Consider the following 20,369-nt stretch of genomic DNA (forward strand, 5'->3'; position numbering starts at 1 on the left):
ACATCATTTAATTTAATTTTAGCTTTACTATTTCTCAATACATAAAACCTTCAGGTATATTTTTTATATTTTCAAAATTGATACTTAAAATAATAATATTACTTAGCAGCCAAGTAAATCAAATATCCCATATACCAATTTGAAATAACTGTCATGCGACTTATATAATTTTCATATTGATTGCTTATTTGTCAAAGAAAATTTCACAAAAAAAAAATCCAAAGTCTATCTAATATAGCAGCCAAGTTAATCTTATTTCCCTACATTGTTAATAACTTTACTGACTGATAACAATTTTAAGTTAAAGAGTAGCTATATTATTTAAAGGAATATTTATTATGTATGTATGTATTTCATCTATATGTAAAAATATACTCTATAAACGCATACTCAATTTATATAAAGCCTCTCTTTATCTATCAGGGACTTTGGATAATGAATAAAAAAGGTTTTAACCATTTTTACATATTTTTGTAGAAAATAATGGTTAATAAGTTGTTAAATAAATTCATTCAGAGAGGGGACAGTGGGTTGCTTATTACACTAGTCTTCGAAGTTTTAAAATAATGTTTTTTTATTCGTTTTTCTAACAACTTTGGGGACTTAAGTGAATTTTAATTGCTTGTTTCATTATGTTGAGATTGTCAAGCGTTTCAACCGCTACTAATTTTAATCACTAGAATTTTTTATCGTCACTGGGGATGTACATCAATTTATCGGCCATTGTCTTATCCCTTTAGATTCTTGCATTTCATTCAATTCTTTCCAGTAGCCAAAAGCTTTCCTAAAATATTATTCTTAAGATGCACGATCCCTTTTTCCTGGTCTTTTATATGGAAGTATTACCATACATATCAAAGTGTCTAAGGATTAAAGTTCAATCCCCACTTCATTTGATAACTATGGCCAAAATTTTTAACGTACGGGTATTTTTACTTCCCGATTTGATAAAATTTTAGGTATACGCCAACTTACGAAAAGTGGACAGCTGAAACTACATTCTTTAAATTTAGTATTACAGGAAATGTGTATCTCCTAATACTTATTTAACTTAACATGAAAAAAAGTGAATTTTTTATAATAAATTTTTCAGGAGTTTGTTGGAATTCAACGGTCGGTTGAAGCAAAATTGCCTATTTTTTCCACTATTAATGATCATATTTTTAAAGAAAGGTATACCTGCATCTTTTATGTGATTCCTGCTTAATTAAATCAAAATTAAATCTGAAACCATTGTGATAACATCTTAGATAAATGTTAATATTGACTTATGTTGATAAAAATACAGCACAAGCGTTCATAGAAGCCTGACAAAATGAAATTTTACTTCAAAATAAACCATCAAAACTAAAATCTGTTTAAAAATTTGGAGTTTTACAACTTTCATGGGGTATGCATGTGTGTATGTATGATGTAGGTTTTATATGAAAATAATCACCCAAAAGTAAACACAATAAAAATTCAAATCTTTGTTTTTACTCGTTTGATATTGAATAAATCTACTTTTAATGCCCTTTTTTCTATTTTTAAATGCGAACCTTTTCTATAATTAGGGTCGGTCCGTAAGCGTCCGGAGTGGTTAGCTTTTTTCGTTAATTTGGACAGGTTAGAATTGTCCTATCGTTTTTAAACGTTGCACGATGATTCCTATAACAGTAAGGTTCGAATTATAAATCAATACTATAATCGTTATCAGAATGTCCGTACGCTCATTTATAATATGTTGATGTCCTTAACAGTATCCTGTATTTGCGTAATTTTGCAATTGTTCGTTTGTCATTCATTTTAGAGTTTCGCTTTTATGGATGTTATCATTTTTGTTATATGATCTTTTGATAAAAAAGACAAAGACAATTATGTCTTAAAGTAGTAAAAAAATTGTTACATTACTCAAATACGAAATATAGTAAAAAAATTGCACGAATCCCCAAGGAGCAAGGGGTGTAGGCACTAGACAAATCAAACAGCATTCTATAATGATAATTAATCGGATAAAGTATTAAATGATTTTGCACATATGATAGAAGATTATCAACAATCTTAATCGTCACATTTATACAGATGTTATGTTATCATCGAAATGAATTAGTTGTCTAAGCTCTTTATAACATTTCAACCACATTTTTTTTGTTACTTGCAAAGCTTTTCTTTAGTTACTAGGTGTCAAATCTAAAGGGTAGATTTAGTCGTCTTCTTTGGAAAAGTAGAAGCTTAAAACTTGAAGATACAAAACTTGTGATTTAATGCTAATAACGATAAGTTATAATCCTTATAATAAAGTAACAGGATGTCTATCTGTCCGATTGTCTGTATGTACCGAAGGATCTCGTTAACCACTGAATGAACCAATCTCCATTACAGCTTCTCATAAATCCAGGTTTATTATTATTTTGGAGGAGGGTACCACCACCCTCCCAAGAGAAATCGGCTCTAGAAAGAAATTACCTTTTAAAAAAATTAAAAATTAAAAAACTAAAATGCAAATATTTTCTATTCTATTACGTCCATATTATATTACTTACTTGCATGTTACGCGATTTCATAACAGATGAAAGATAATTTTTCTTAGCATCCGACCTTTTTTTAGATCTTAGTTGACAGACATACAGACGAGCATACTTTTACTTTGTACATATAGTAGTTTGTCAATGTCTACACATCATGTATGATAATTCTACACTTCCGGATTAAAATATTATCTAGCTAAATATTATAGTTATCTGGTTACATAGTTAGCATCAAAATATTAAAGTAAAAGAATAGAGGAGGCACAGGCTGTATAAAACTTTATCCACGGGATGGGGACCCTGTGACGACTTTCAATTTTGGTCTTTGAATGTCAGCTAATAGCGTCGGAAATATAAACACAGCCAAGTCGTTCCAAAAAAGGAGAAAAAGCAATTATATGTAGACGAAAAAGTTCATTACAACTTGGGCCAGATAGTTGTCTGGTTTATACATCTATACTTTTAAATTTATTATCAAAATAGTAGATTTCAGCCAATGCTTACTAAATTACTACTTTTCCTCATAGTGCTTAATCTCTAAGTATTTTTTTTGGTAGTATTTTTTAATGAAAGGTATTTAGATCCCTCTATATAAATTTGCTATCTAATAGTTTTGACGGTTTAAGAATAAGTCTAAAAATTGATTTCAGGTTAGCTTTACATAGGGTGCTATACACGACTACCCCCCCCCCCCCCCTTCCTTCAACCAAAATGTTTTTGATAAGATATCAAATAACATACATAGTTACATAGTTTTTATAAAGAAAAATTGCATATGTTAATCTCATTCTGGTTTAGTTTGAAATCTTTCAGTACAGACAGACGCACTGACAAACTTCTTGAATCTTTGATAAAAGTAATGATATATTTCCTTTTAAACAATACTAGCAACATCTGTAAAAGCGAAGATCTATAATCAGAAGGTTAGACAAACAAACAAACAAAAACTCTTGTACAGTGTCAGAACTTCATACGCAGAATATTAATTCTAAGTCTAAACTAAATTTTACATAAATTTGTTGGAAAACTGTGTAAGTACAGTAGAAGAACATAGTCATACCCTCATTTTCAGGATTTTATTTTAGAGATGCTTCGCTTATAATATTGAACTTTGTTATCCTGAATCATTACTCAATAAATCAGATGAATAGGATAATTGTATTAAACAAAAAGTTGTTGTCAAAATGGTAAAATAACAGTATGTTTCATATGGACGATTATTCCTAATTATGGAAAAAGCCCCGTTTATATAACAAAACAAAAAAGAATAATATATAAAATCATTTAGAATATTGACATATAGAATATGTAGAGAACATAATATATACCGAATATTCATAAAAAGGGCAAAAACAAGTTGTTTTCTTCCGACACAAGATCATTATCATAATCATATCAACTGGAATTGTGACAAAACTTCTTATAAACAAATAGTAGAACAAAAAAATGGTTTAATCCTGTATTGGTAAGATAAGGCTTTTTTCTATGCTGAAGTCGAATTACAACAATATTGGATTGCACGTGTTTAACAAAATAGTCATCAATTGGGTTAGGTTGGCTTAAGTTGAAGTTATTAATATTAGGTTATGGCTTGGCTACAAGGTTTATGTATGGGAATTTTTTTCTAGGGGCGGTTTTTCTTGGGAGATGTAAACCTTTCCAGGATCTATGCTCGAGGCTACCATCATCCATGTACAGGAGAACCTTATGTTTAGTGGTTATGGAGATCCTTGAATGTTTTGCAGAATATCTGTCTGTATTCCCATATAATTTTATAATATCCCTTTTTGTCATTTTCTCTTTCTGCATATTTTTACATAACAAGAGTAACTTATTAAGAAACTAAAATAGGTTATAAAAAAAACTTAAATAAAAATTATTACTGCCCTTTTGGTAATCTACAGAAGAGGTAATTTTGTAATTCATCATTGGGGATATACACTAATTTATCGGACATTGTCTTATCGCTTTAGATCCCTGAGTAAAGGGTTGTGAGTATGAAAACAAAATGTTAGATTAAATAAATAGTTTTAATAAATGATAATATATTTTATGTGCCATTTGTTAACTTTAGTATATGGATTAATGTGACTAAATATTTTTATAATCTGATATTTAGTGTCTAATACACCGACTAATTTTCATAAATTATGCTTCATTTAGGTTTAGGTTATTAATATATTAAGGGAAACTCGAACTTGCTGTTTTATTTTAGGGCTCGGCAGCCGCGCGTCAAGCCTGTAAGCCTCAGGGTTAAACTAGCTGGAAGTCTAAACCTGGCCCATTGATGGCAATCTCCCTTCTTTTAAATGCAAAGCATCCAAACGGGTTTAAATTTGAGGCTTAGTTGCGACTGCCCAGCCCTGCTTTATTTGATTGCGAAGTTTGTATATGCTTATTTCTTTTTTCAAATTACTTATATTTGTACTTACGTCGCCTGTTTAATGAATTTAGATAGGTATGATAGAATAATCTTATCGATTACAAACTTTGTATGCATAAACTTCAAGTGTTGAGGCTTTATATAATCATTATAATGATGTCAGTACGGCCTTAATCTTAAATATACCAGTTTCACGTTATTTTAAAAATATAACTTCAGCTTGTGAAAAGAAACACAATACCGCGAATTTCCTTTTAAATCCAATCTACGTTTATGGTTGGGTAAGAGTAAAATGCAGTTGTAAGAGTTTTCCATCAATTCCGCATGTACTGGCATATCTGCAAAAATAAATTAGAGACTGTGTTTAAAGGTAAAAGTGGAGCTGTTTGTGCTTTAGAAATACGTAATGAGTCAAATGACTTAAAATCATTTGATTTAATCTTGATTGGTTGATAACAACTAGCAGTCTCACAGTATTTATATACTTATACTTATACTTATAATCTACAGAAGGTTTAATTTTGTTAACCATAATTGGGAACGTACATTTAATTATAATCCAATGTCTTATCCCCTAAGTTCTCTGAGTATTGCCTAATAAATTAATATTTTTTTATTTTGTGGAAATGATAGCGCACCATTGTAGGCGTGCATCTGTTAAAATAAAGGATTAGATTAGAGACGGATCATTTAGTAATATATTCCTGAAATCACATTCAATTCACAGTAGAGGCTGAAATAAAAATAAGCTGTGACACCACAAATATACATTTAAAGGAACTTATTGTATTATCAATGAAAGAGACAAATATTCAGCGATTTTAATCTTTTTAATTTATGTTACTTTTATAATATGTCCCTGTCCCTCTATGACATTATTTATGTATTTAAATCTGATAAAATTCCGACTTACCAATATAATGTTGTTAAAATATATATGTATACAAAATTTTGACTGAGCAATTTTTTAGGGGCCCTTTTTCCGGGAGGGGATGTAACTCCCCTGCCTCCCTCTGAAAAAAAGCTTAAAACCACAACAGGATCAGTATATTGCCTAAAGAGAACATCCCAATCTGTTCAGCAGTTTTAAGATCCTAAGCTTCAGATATTCAGACAGACTAACATCGTTGTACTTTGTATTATAGTAAGATAATCAGAATTACACAATGAAGATGTTGAATAATTATCTACATCCATGTTAATGGCATATTTAGGACCGTTTAGAAGATTTATTTGTAGATTCTGCATATATCAGCGAAAATTTTCTGGTAATTTGGGACCAAATACTTTGTAGTAGCTACTCTATATTTCTGTCGGTCCATTAGAAAATTTTTGATGAAACGTGGTTTTTGTAGCTTTTGAGATAGTGGCTAAATAAATTGTGGAGGTTGGTTTTTATCTTTATCTCGGCTTGTTCGGCCGTTTGTTAAAGACAATATGCTGAAGATTTAACTATCGGATGAAGCTTGTTTTTATTATCTGCTTCTATTATTTGGCTTCTATTAAGTATGTCTTAAGTCAAAGGTGAAATAACTACCCTAACCCCAATAATTTTTAATTTATTTCAAATAAGTGTTGGAGTGTGGGGGGGGGGGGAGGTTACAGTGCTAATCCAGTGCTATTTTTAGATACTGTACTTATAGTTATTTTTGTAATTCACTCATTTATAGAGAAATGCTGTTATTTTTATATTTTAGGAAACAAGAATTAGAATTTTAAGAAGAAAAGTTGATACTAAATAATTTTTCAATAAATAATGATTTTCTTAATTTTCATGTTTTTTTTACTTTTGAAAATCTTTTAACAAATTTCATTCTTGAGGGATGGGATGTTACAAGAAGGGGAATTCTTTTCATCACAATTGGAGGTGCACATAAATTAATTTATTGTCCATTGCCTTATACCTAATTTACATAGAAAGTTGATCCTCTACATGTACATAACGTTCATCAATGTCTATTGTAGAATAAGGAAAAGGTTTTCAATGATCTTTAATGGAAACCAAATATATTTCAAGTGGTGTTACATCACAACAAAATATTGACAGAAGCAAATTGTCTCAGACAAATATTTATTAGAAAACTTACAGCCATTTAAATAGCTTAATATTAAGATTTTATCAAAAGGTATGTTGCTATCATGAAGCATTTACTAAATGAATAATTCACGATTTCTTTTCAATAGAATATAAAAGCTCTTGTAAAATTGGAAGATTATCTTTTTTATGCACTAATTACCTGTTCAGAAGTTAGTACTTGTTTTGATTTGATATATCGATGTCTTTCTGTTATGATTTTTGGCGGTTTAAAAAAATATTTTTTTTTTACATAAATGTATGCACTCCCTTTCAAGTGAAAATATAGAATATTAGAAAATTCAGGGAGGGCGGGGATCATCACAGTTTACTAAATTAATCCAACTTTTATTTTCTACTTCTCAAAAGTTAGCAAAGGCAAAAGTTCACCTAAGAGTTAATTGAGATTAATCTATCTATTAACTATTGTTCCTTATGCAGAATCATGTTTAGTAAGTCTGATCAGGAAGGAAGGGGACAATGCGCTGTTTTTACACAAGTCCCCAAAGGTTTTTATAACGTTTTCTTATAGGTTGGCTAAACAACTTTTGGGACTTTTACTAAGTTTTGAATAATTGGTTTATCAAGTTGAGTGATCAAACATTTCAACCACTAATTGTAATATACAGAAGGGGTAATTTTGTGGATCATCATTGGGGATATTCATCAATTTATCGGCCTTTGTCTTATCCCTTTATATTCCTGATAAAATGGTTGTGAAGCTTATACAAACAAACTGCAAATGCATGTATAAATACAAGGAATACAGAGATAAGTAAATGGACCAAAAAATAAAATATACAAAAACTGCTATAAGCAAAGACTTGTTTATTTAGTGTATATCTTTTATTTGCTATTTGTCTGTTCAAATTTAATCCTAAGCATGCCACTACAGTTTTTGTATGAAATCCTGCACTAAAGTAAACCTTCACTGAAAAATTTGAATAAAATGTTCAGAAGTTTACGGGATTTTGTCGGACGTACAGATATATAACAGATGGAGATCCTGTTATTTAAGTTTTGTTTATTAGTAACCCGACAACTTAGTGTGTTTGGTCATGCCTGTTATTTGCAGGAAAAACCTTAAACCGAACAAAATAATTTTTGCTTTAATTATCTATTTAACCCTATTCATCCAACACCAATATGAAAGAATATACTTTTTCAGTATGGCTTCGAAACCAATTAACATCCGGAAAATTAAAACCGGTTAAGAAACTTAAAAAATAATACCAGTTTTAATCTTATAATTTTTATTTATTTCAATAACCGCGGAAATCTGTCTATAATACGATGTAATTAATAACTATTACTTATTCCTTTTCCGGATACTAAAATGCAAACACACATTAGCACCAATAAATCAATACCATTATTATAAATATAATAACTACACTATAATAATCTTAGGGTTAACTCAAATATTCTAAAGACTAGAGTTGGCTCGATATAATTATCTCCCTATAGGCTAGTTTTCTATATGCATATCTATTTCTCAATAAATCTATTTTCCTCACCCGGCATTACTATCTAAAAGAAAGTAAATATTTAATAATTTAAATGATTTTTAAAAGATTTTTTTAAATGATATTTTTTTCTTTACATTACCATCACCAAAGGGTTAATGATGATGATTACAATTTTAGTTTAATATTTGAACACACAAAATGTCGCTACAATCGAATTCTTTTAAAACATAGTTTTCTTAAATTTATCATATTATAAATTTAAATTTTCTTTTTTATGATTAGAAATTAAATACATAATTATAAGGTAAATAGCAACATGAAATGAAAAAAATGAATTTATTTTTAATAAAGTAAAATAATGGGTCTTATTGTTCTGGGCAATGAGAGTTTATTATGGATTATTGGAGCACTATGAGTTTTAATCATATATTCCTTGGAAAACTTGAGCTCGTTTATAGACATTTATTTCCTATATAGATCTGACATGGATCTTGAAGCAATTAAGCAGGCCGTTTTATACATGTTAAAAATTGGAAGATTTCATTAAATGAAAGTAATCGCAAATATACTTAGTAAATAAGCAGGGATCGAAAGAAATAAGACAATGGCCAATAAATTGATGTACATCCCCAATGATGATACACAAAATTACCCCTTCTGTAGTGTAAAATTAGTGGTTGAAACGTTTGAACACTCAACCTAATAAACCATACAATCACAATTGACAGTATAATCCTATTGTATACATAAATAAGGTTTTTTTGTCTAGTGCTTAAGATTTCGATACTTACAAAACTAATTGAGTTCTTCATTTTATAGAAGCTTCAGATAGCTTCCGGTATGGTTTTAGGCCATTTTTGTATCCGTCCCTTCCACTTCTAATATTAGCCGCTAGATGATAGAGGCGCAACAACTAGCAGAAATATATGATAGCTACACCACTCCACACCTGTTTATGGTCCGAGACATTCCCACACTCTTAATGCCAACATACATATAAACTATCAGAAGATTATTTTTAACGTCTCTAGTATGGCTTGTTGTTGTTTAAATTCAAACCAGATACTTCCCTAAAGGCAAGTGCTAATAACAAAGATTTTGGAGGGTTTAATTTTCCGATACAACCATATTATTTGTAGTAATATTGACTACTCTTTGAGTGTATAAATATATTTAGGGTTATATGTTTTGTTATAAATATATTTTTATACAAATATTAATAATCATGATTATAGACCACCCATTTTAAAGAGTATCGATACGCATTATCCTTTAATGTTTTATAGTTATAAATATGAACAAATTTACTAAAATGGCATTACACATCTATCCGTAATAGAAGCCGAAAAAATGACATTTTAATCCCCAATACAGCGCACCGAAATAAGTTTTAAAGTAGAATCTTATTGGTCATGGACAATCTGAAATATTTAACTTTGAGATGGTTAATGTTTTTCGAAGTCTAACAGAGGGACAAATAAACAAAGTAAATATTGATTACAAAAAGATTAGAAAATAATATGATAATTTTAAGATATTATCATTTAGGTAAATATTTAATATTTATTTTCAATAAACATTTTTTCTAAATAATATAATCTGCAAAGAACAGTAATTAATCTTGTAATTTCTATTTTCTCTTTATTAAAATCTAGATTTAATGGACCCTTATTTCAAATTTTTGTTAAAAGTATTAAGGTTTTTATCTAAAACCTAGGATCTTAATAACTAAACCGATTGGGTTCTTTATTTTGGGTAATCTCATAAGTCTTGTGATGGTTTTGTACTATTTCTTAGCTCTTCTCTACTCCTTTGAATACAAAGCCTTAGATGCTAGGTGCGTATCCGCTAGTTTAAATATATATCAATACTGTCACAAACATTTTATGTATCACTTGTATGATTAAAAAATATTAATATTCATCCCCCCCCCCCCCTTCATTCACTAATTTCTGGCTCTTAACTCTCTCAGAGGACAAAAGGAGCTGTCAATCATATTAAAGATTAATTCAAGTTTTGCTTGTGAAGATTCTCTACAGGTCTGGATTGTTGGTTCTGTTATTCTGTATGACAATTGAACGTTGCGTGAAAAAGATTTAAATGTTAAAAAAAAACCATAAAAATTGTAGCACCCACTAAATGATAATATTTAATAGATTACCGGCTGCACCCCTAACATCTAGAGGCTCTTTATTCCCAGGGTTAGTGAAGGACAGAAAAATAGCCTAAAATCATCCTTATATTATTACTGAACAGTGAATGAATGTACGACAGTGGGAATGCTCTAATCATAAGGTAGCACTACATACGCTAATAAATATAGAATAATAGCTGAATCTTTTTTACATTCTTCAAAATACCATTCACTATAGGGATTGCTTCTAATTTTAATTGGTTTGGGATTTAAATTACCCAATTGTCCTTATTGATCAAAAAGCTTCGCTTCTATTAAATGTGATTGTTTGATTTTCTACATTTGATATTTACGTCTTGTTTTGACAAAATTAAAGACTTTTAAGCAACGTATTGGACCATTAGATCCAATAACTCCGCTACTTTTAAACTTAATCGTCTTGGTTACTTATTACATGTTGGATCTTAACCTGAATGGATTATTGCCAAGGAGGGAGGGGTTAATGCTAGTTTAATAAAACTTACAGCTCTTTTTCCTTCCAAAGTATACCATTTACTAAAGGTAGAATTTCAGGCATTGAATTGATTATTTTATCGTCCATTTACCCATTTCCTTATCATTTCTAATTGATGACCTCTTGGGGGGCTTGGTGTCTCTTAGGGATCAAGAGATCTCTTCACGCACCTTGAAACATACTCTGCATCTTTATTGCGGTGTAAAGCGTCCATTCGCCCTATAGACAACCAACCCTTTCATTGCACGACCTTTGTCTTAGAAGTCCTGACTGTCTTTGGCAATGAGTTACGCCTGCTTTGGGCCAAGGCATTACCTCTTATCTAACTAATGCAAACCAGACATAGCAGAAGTAGAAACCAATATTAACGTCTTTAGTTATGACGAGGTGTTAAGCCTAGATTATATCACCTCCCCGACGATGAGTGGATGCATTACGTGTTGAGCCACGGTCGCAGGTTATATAATTGGCAATTAATAAACTACTCCAATGTTCCATACCTGAATCCCTGAATATTGCTAAACAATAACTACCCATTAACCAACACATCTGTTCAAGTCTGCTAGTTTTACACAAAAGTTATTTGGTATGCTGATAAGAAAATAGCTATTTCCCTCTTATCGAAGTTGGACCACAAAAGAACTTTTTGGAGGAAAAAAGTTTTTTTTATTGTAGGTTAGGTTAGAAAAACCCACCAGGGATGGCATCCCGTAGCTGTAAGAATAGGAACACGTAGGGTTAGAGCTTTACACTGGGTCAAGAAATATGTTTTTTTTTAATTAGGGGGGCCGGGGGGGGGGTATGGTGTTCAAGAATTGTTTTTACAAAATAATTTCAAACGTAAGATGTAATTTGTTTTAGTTGAGAAGCTACTCTTTATGTTTTAATTTTATGCATCATAAGTATTATATATATATGTAGAAAGCGCTGTCATAATAAATATCATACCTTCTACAATGTAAAAGTGCATTAATCTACTATAAAAACAAGGATGACAACATCCATAAAAGCGGAGCACTGAAACAGTAGGACAAACGGACATTAACACTTGTATAGTGTCTGAACTGAATAATCAGAATATAAAAGTATAAGAGTCGAAGCAAAAGTGTAAGTAAATTTTTTGCAAAACTGCTTTATACAGGATAATGTTTATGGACATACTTACATTTTTAGGACTTGATTATAGAGTTGCTTCGCTTATAAAATTGTTCTTTGTTGTCCCAGGAATCAATATACCAAAAATCAGATCAAACGGATGATTTGATCACATAAAAATTTGTTGTTAAAAAAGTAGAAAAATCAACATGTTTAAAATGGACGTACGGACATTCTGGTAATGATTATAGAGTTGCTACGCTTTCTAAATCGTACCTATCTACTACAGGAATTACCATGCAAAGTTTGAAATCGATAGGACATGCCTAAATTAACGAATAAAAGCTATCTATCTCGGACGGACGTACGGACGGACGTACGGACCGACCCTAATTATAGAAAAGCTTCGCTTTTAAAAAGGTAAAATAAACTTAGCAAACAAAAACTGTACATAAACTTTAGTCTTAAGCTTCCAGTCATATAACGCTAAACTGACTGAATAACCGAATGGCTGCATTTATACCATTTACAGAGGAGATCTGCTATTAAAATGTAAAAATTAAACAAAGTATCATTTTTTAAAGAAAAATAATTGATAATTTTAATAATTAGATTAATTTGCATGGCAATACTAATTATTAATGAAAATTAACCTTTAGTAAATACTTGATGACTAATTTGCATAATTATATTCCAATATATAATAAAGGTTTAAATAAATAGAGCAATACTTTTATAACAAGAAATCTCAGGAATTAGACAATTGACGATAAATATCCGCATTTGTAAATAACAAAATAACACTTGTCTAGATTGAAATCAGTGTGGTTGAAAAGTTTGTATACAGCAAATTTGAACCAACCAATCAATATTAATTAAAGTACTGAAGGTGTTATTTTTTTCTATTTATGTATAATTTAATAAAATATATCTCTATATATTATAGACTCTATAGTACGGGTTAAAGAACTCTGAATTAGTTTGTCCTTAATAACCAATTATATGTTATAAATAATGCAGTGTTCTAATTATATATACATACATGTATCATATGCATTATTATTTTGCGTTAAACAAATATGCACAAATTGAATGGCAAATCATCATGCAATTGAGAGCAATAGAAGCTGTTTAGTTTACATTTTCTTTTTAAAAGGGGACATAAAATTTAAGAAGTACTAGATGAAACTGGGAGGGAGGGTATATTAGACTGTTAATTACACTAGAACCAAAAGTTTAGAAGTTGGAGCAAAAACTTTGGGCACTATTATTGAATTTTTATCGGTTGGTTTCAAACTAGTACTGTGCAATTTTCTGCCAATATTTTTACTCTGAAAAAAGGGTAATTTTGTGTATTACCATTGGGTATATACATCAATTCATTGTATATTTTCTTATACCTCTAGATAATGTTATGATTAGAGGTTAAGGGTAAATGACAATTTTTGACTTATTTTTGTGTATTAGATTATATAATATGTTAACCCACAAGCCATTTACATTCATTAAGATACTATTTATTTGATGCTAACTTCTACTATTGGACGTAATCGCCCTTGTCTATTTTTTCTTTACATAACGATCAATATTTTTTCCAGGGATAAGGGATGGGAAACGTAGGAAAATATTATTTCAGGCCTATTTCAAGCCTAGGCCTATTTCTAGCCTAATAAACCAGTTTTGGGATAGCGCAGTGGTTCGTATAAAATGCTAATGAAAAAGCTGTGTGTGTGTGTGTAGATAAAGTATAGAATCAAATTCAGGTAGCTAGTTTAAAGTAAAAAACATAACTTTTTATAAACCTATATATTAATGGCTTTTGTTAAAATGAAGTTTTTTCTCTCCCAAAATTTTTTATCTTTTACTTTGGTAATTTGAACTGTCAGAAAGCTATCGTTGGGTTTCTCTCAGACAGATTTTAGTTTGTATTATTTGCATTTTTATTAATGAGTAAAAATTTTATTTGAAAATTTCATTGCTAATTAAAATTCAAAATAAATAAATAAATATGCACTTGGGTAACATTCTATCAAGTTCTTTGGATGCTATACTGGATATAATGTAATGATATATCTGTACTGTGTTGTATTGTACAAAAATTAGGGTGAAGGTGTTGTATCAACTCCGTACTAAATTTTTAAAATTCAAAATACAACATCTAATTTATAAACTACCAAATGAAAATTCGTAGCTACCTTCTTTCCAAAAAAATAATCCCGTTATTTTTGTTTTTTCTATGTGGCCCTTTTTTAATGTTTAACTCTAAGCAGATTTAATAATTAAACTAATGTGATCTAACACCATTTATATTTATTTTTTCGTAGCAGACGAAATCATTATTTTTTCCAGAATTGTCTGCTTCTAAAATTTCCGCCATCTGTGATTTGGGCTTGACAAGCCCAAATCACAGAACACTATTGGTTTAGAGCGGTAGCCAATATGAGCCGTCCGCCAGTAAGGTCATTAAATTAGGCAAATGGTAAAAGTTGCATGATCCCTTTCAAAACCAGGCCGAGACCTAATTTATGGCCAGGTTTCCTATCCCTTATCCCTGATTTTTTCCGGAAGGCAAAGTTGATTTAATTGGTTTGAAAGGCAAATCCTCAAACATTATAGACAAATAAACATACTCCCTATAAACAAATATTAGTTATAATAGTATTTAGAGTTCATAATTAGCTAGTTTGCTTAATAATAAATATTTTTTAAGTGCATAAACTTACTTACATTAATAAACAAACATATTTTAAAGAATTTGATCAATAATAATATTCTAATTCACTCTAGCTATAAGAACCAAATAAAACTTATCATAAAATTAAAACAAAACTCTATGGTAAAATTTATAGTTAGAAAATTCTCAACTCCTTGCTTAACATACTATACAAGTTTTTGTATTTATTTTCATGATATTTACATCGACTTTTTTCCAACATTATATCTAGAAACCTTTTTAATGACAATGTAACTAAAACTTATTATGCTAATACATTAACAGCAAATGTTCAATAGTTACTATAACCTCGTATTATGAAAAGCTTTTCGCGGCTAATAAAAAAACCCATAAAATTGATTCCAATTTTGTTAGCCCCGAGGGTCCAAAGTCCCGATATAATAAAACTTGAATTAATATTATGATTTTAATTTGATTATTCGTAGAAAAGAACTGGTTCTTGGATATTAATTGTTTTGAACCATACTGGAAATTACATTAAAAAACCAAAATGTTTTAACAATTTCCCCATGAACTGTATTGAAACTCCAACAAAACAAAGTTAATAACCTTTCAATTGTATGAATACAGTTCAAACTTTTCAGAGATAAGATATTTTCAATTTTAAGTTTTCACCCTTCTCTCTATAGTTCAATATGTACATATAACAGAGTTTGACGAATTTTAAATGTTGCTTCGCTCCAAAGGGAATGTTTTATGTACCCAACTCCCTCCGAAAAAAATTCTCAAATGGCTGACTTTACCACCTCTTTGAATATACTTAAATAAAATAGACTCATACCAAGCTTCCTGAAAATTAAAACAGCTGGACCCGTTGAGGAGATCTTATTGGTTAAACACAATTACGTTCAACTAATTCAGAATATATAAGATTATTTCTATCCAAGTTTATTAAATCACCAAACCTAACGCAGTTATATTTACTTCAATTAATATAAATTCAAACAAATAGTTTATATATAGAGTTGACCTCATTTCAGGCTTAATTTAAGGATAAATTATTAAATTTACGATGGTATTATAGGAATGTTTATAACATTATGTTTAATTGTCTGGGAATCACTAAGTCAAAAATCAATAAAAGTATCCTTTTTTTGCTACTCCTTTACCATTAAAGTTTTAATAGATAGGATGATTCTAACATAAGATAATATTATCCATAACGAACTTGCGGACGGACATACCATTATTCCTAGAATGTAAAAAATCTTTGCATTTTAAAATATTTTATGTATTTTTAAGGAAATACTATTATTCTGTTTACTATGGCAATATTTAAAATATTTTCATATTTTGTCCAGAGAAAAGAATTTGATAATATTTCTTTACTTTATAACTAGGTCAAATTTTCTTTGGTACAGGAATAGGTTTTATTAAATCCTTTTTAGAAAGTTTTCCACGGATATTAAAATGGTAGATTATAAGATTAATTTCCTCAATGGACCGAAGGGCTGAACCAACAAAATTTGGGTTAATTTTATGACTTTTATCTTATTATTTGCGGAAAACTGTTTCGAAGCCATATTTAAAAATAATTATTGATCGATCATTCCTGTTATGTTCGCCCCGAGGGCCTAAATGATTGAGAACCTCGTCGGTCCAGTGGTTAGCGTAATATTTTGAGATAGACTAACACAAAAAAAAACTTATTACGCTATTTAAATAGGTTGGAACTCCTTTTATCTTTTCCTTTTTTCCTAAATTTTTTTTAAAATTCTCTTTTAAAAATATAATAATTTTTTTTCATCGTTCTTGCTTTTTTATACTTAAAATAAATTACCTCTGGAATAACAATTTAATGAAAACACCCTAAAAAGATGTGATAATAATACTTTTTATAGTCAATAGAAATTTTTAACATGAATGAGACCAAACCCTTCGTAAATAGACTAAAACCCACAAAGACCAAAATATAAATACAAAGCATTCCTATTTTTCCCACCGTTCGCCACGGCTGTTTTAGGTATATTTATTGATAGGCAAACAAATGGGATTTTACCTTCTAAATCAGAATAATCTTTTTTTCTTAATGTGTACTGCTTTTTTGTGTATTTTTGCTGATAACATCTTAAATAACAAGGATGAAAAAAGTAACACAGCGCGCAATCCTATAAAAACAAACTCTTATTTAATTCATGTAATTCAAACTTTGAAATTCTATGAAATAAAATATAAAAAAATGCTTTTAATAATACTCAAAAAAGGAAAAAAAAAGGAAAAATAGAATAGCCAGAGAGGGAGTTGACATTGTACTGTTTACTACACTAGTCCCCAAAGTTTTATAATAACGTGTTTTTATTTGTTACTTTGGGATTTTTATTAAATTTTGATTGGTTGGTTAATTAAGTGGAGTGTCTAAATGTGCCAACCACTAATTGAAGTCGAAGTAAGGGGTAATATTGTGAATCGGCCATTGCCTTATCCCTTTATATCCCTGACAATAGCCTCTCTGAGTTTTTATAGAGTAGCTTACTACGGATTTTACGCATCTAAATAAGTCGCAGATATAAAAACAAATAAAAAAATAAAAACAAACATTTGATAAACTAACAGTGGTCAGTAGAGAATATTCAAATTAAGTCTCTTTTCATATTTACTAATACACAATGGTATAGGATGTGCACTATCTATTTCTGGATATAATATTATAATAATGCAGGGATCTAAAGGGATAAGACAATGACCGATAAATTGATGTACATTCCCAATGAGAAAACACAAAATTACCCCTTATGTAGAATAAAATTCGTGGTTGAAACGTTGAACACTCAACATAATAAAGCAACTAATCAAAATTTACTTCAGCCACCAAAGTTTTTTAGCCAACGAATAAGAAAACACTATAATAAAACTTTGGGAACTAGTTATAAACAACGTGTGAATAGAATGCGTGTATGTATGTTTGAACCTTAGAAAATAAAACACGACAAGACCTCTTAAGTTTTCAATTACAGTAAAGCTTTGAAATGATCCTATACAGGTTTTAAACTAGTTTGCCTGAAGAGAACTTAAAGAATTTTAAAAATCATTTTTGTCCAAAAAATCTTCTACTGGGCCATATTATTTTGTATTGTATGTATAACACCTGCCTTTTTCCCATTCAAAACGATGATATTTAGAGCAATCGTGGAGGGAGGGTTTATTAGTCGGAAGCTACATTGAAGATTATATATATTCAATTACTTTGACGTACTATGAAACTTGTACAATTCTGTTAATTTTCTTATTATATTGCTGCTATGTCAGACAAGTGAAATAATTAGATAGAAAATTTATTTTTTAGAATATGGGCTAGATCGCATAAGAATCATATGAAAATATTTTTGTAAGATAGGCAAGCATTCATATGTTATGAATAGTAATACCTTCAATCAGATTAATAGTTATTTATCGCATCGTATTATAAACAGGTTTCCACAGATATAAATATAAAAATTATAAGATTAAAAACAGTTTTGTTAGACCCGAGGGTTCTAAGGCCCTAGATAACAAAACTTTTATGATATTTAATTTAATATTCGTAGAAAATTATCTGTAATACGATGCTATACATGATATTTTAGTTCTAATCGGTTTTCGTTATTTATACTGTAAAATAAATACTAAACATTATGTATTAATGAATCCGCCGTCTTTATTCATCAGGATCTGTGTATGTGTATACGTAGATTTTTTATCAACATATCACTGTATAGCAATGATATGAATATAGAATACAGACTATTCATAGGGGTTGTTGGCTAATTTTCAGACGTTTTGAGATTTTTTTTGGAAGTGCAGCTACTCATTAATACACGATGCCAGTTTTTTCAGGAAGGAAATTGACAATATACTGTAAATTATACTGGTACCCAAGGATTTTTAAACACAATCTCTAATTGGTTGGCCTAAATGTACAAATCTTCAGAGTCCTAACTTTTCCCATGGTAATTTCTGTTTTACGAAATATGTGGTGTTTATCAATTTATCGTCTATTGTCTTGTCCCTCAAAATCCCTTCTTTTTGTTACTCCTTTTTGCGTTGAGTTAATAATTGCGTTATTCTTTTTTGCGAGGCTTCAAATAGGTCCCGGCAAGGTTTTAGGCTATGCATTTTTAGATTTGTGCCTTTGAGTGGTTTGGGCTATTTTTCTGCCCCCTTCTTATCCCTTTGAATAAAGGGCCCCTAGATGCCGCTTTTAATAATACAACAATGAAAAAAAGTGAATTATGGAGTATTTGCTCACTTACAGGAATCTAAAAGAAACTGTTTCTCTAATAAAAATATTAAAATACTCGATAATTCTAAAATGATTGTTTTAGAACTATGTACTTAGATTATCTTTAAATTTACTATAATTTGTAAAAGGCTTGCAAATTGTAATCTAAAGCATCATATTTTAGATAAATCAAATTTTAATTTATTGTTCTATTGAAGTATAAAAGTAGTAGAAATACTATTTTTTAATAAGACTCAAACATCATCCAGAACTACAGATTATCATCTTGTTACTTTAGTATATACGATTCTACACAAAACAAAAGGTAGTTTCACGAAATGCATTTGAACTTAATTTAGTGAACCGCATATTTTTTCCTGGTTAATTGGTTAAACTGCATTTATATGGCATATAATTGAAAGAATTTAGATTTTCTTCCTCGTAGTTTTTAAAATATCAAGACTTGAAAATCGTCTTTTTAAATTGCATTGCATATATCACAAAAAGACGATTTTCAAGTCCTGATATTTTCAAAACTACGTGGTAGAAAAGTGATATTCTTTCAAATATATGCTATAAAAATATAGTTTAACCCATTAACTAGCAAAAAATATGCGGTTCACTAAATTAATTTCAAATGCATTTCGTGAAACTACCCCTTTTGTTAATAGTTTGGGAACGGGTTTTGAAAGACTGTTTTAAGGTTGGCATAATCCTTGTTTCATAAATGGGTAAAATAAGTTAAGTGTCCCCTATTCATAAAAAATGGCCAAAAAATCATATAGGTGTGTATGAAAAGTTACTCTCTTTGACTATTCTAATTATGATGCTCTAAAATTTTGAAACCTAATATTAAAATTAATTATCACTAAAGTAATTTATTTAAAATTATACTGAGTAAGTATAAAATTATTATTTATGTTTATTTATCAGTGACAATAAAATTCAATTAATTATATCCTTGAAAGATGTTAAATTTATGATTAGATTTGATATTTGATTACCAATATCAGTAAAAAATAGTAAACTCATTTAAAAAGGATGAAAACATTCATTGGAAGGGAAGCTCTCAATTATGGAAGTGCAAGGAAAAATAAGCATAATAGACAGACAAGCAGATATAATGAGTTGTAGGGTAGATGCTCAGTGGTCATATGAATTATTACACGCGGCAAAAGTGAAAAAACATATCTCCCTTCTAGAATTTGATGTCCTATTCAGCATTACACACAGACTGATGGACAAAGTAAGTTGTAATCTC

Source organism: Acartia tonsa, chromosome 7, assembly GCF_053477335.1.
Source record: "Acartia tonsa isolate MP-2025a chromosome 7, ASM5347733v1, whole genome shotgun sequence".
NCBI lineage: Eukaryota > Metazoa > Arthropoda > Copepoda > Calanoida > Acartiidae > Acartia > Acartia tonsa.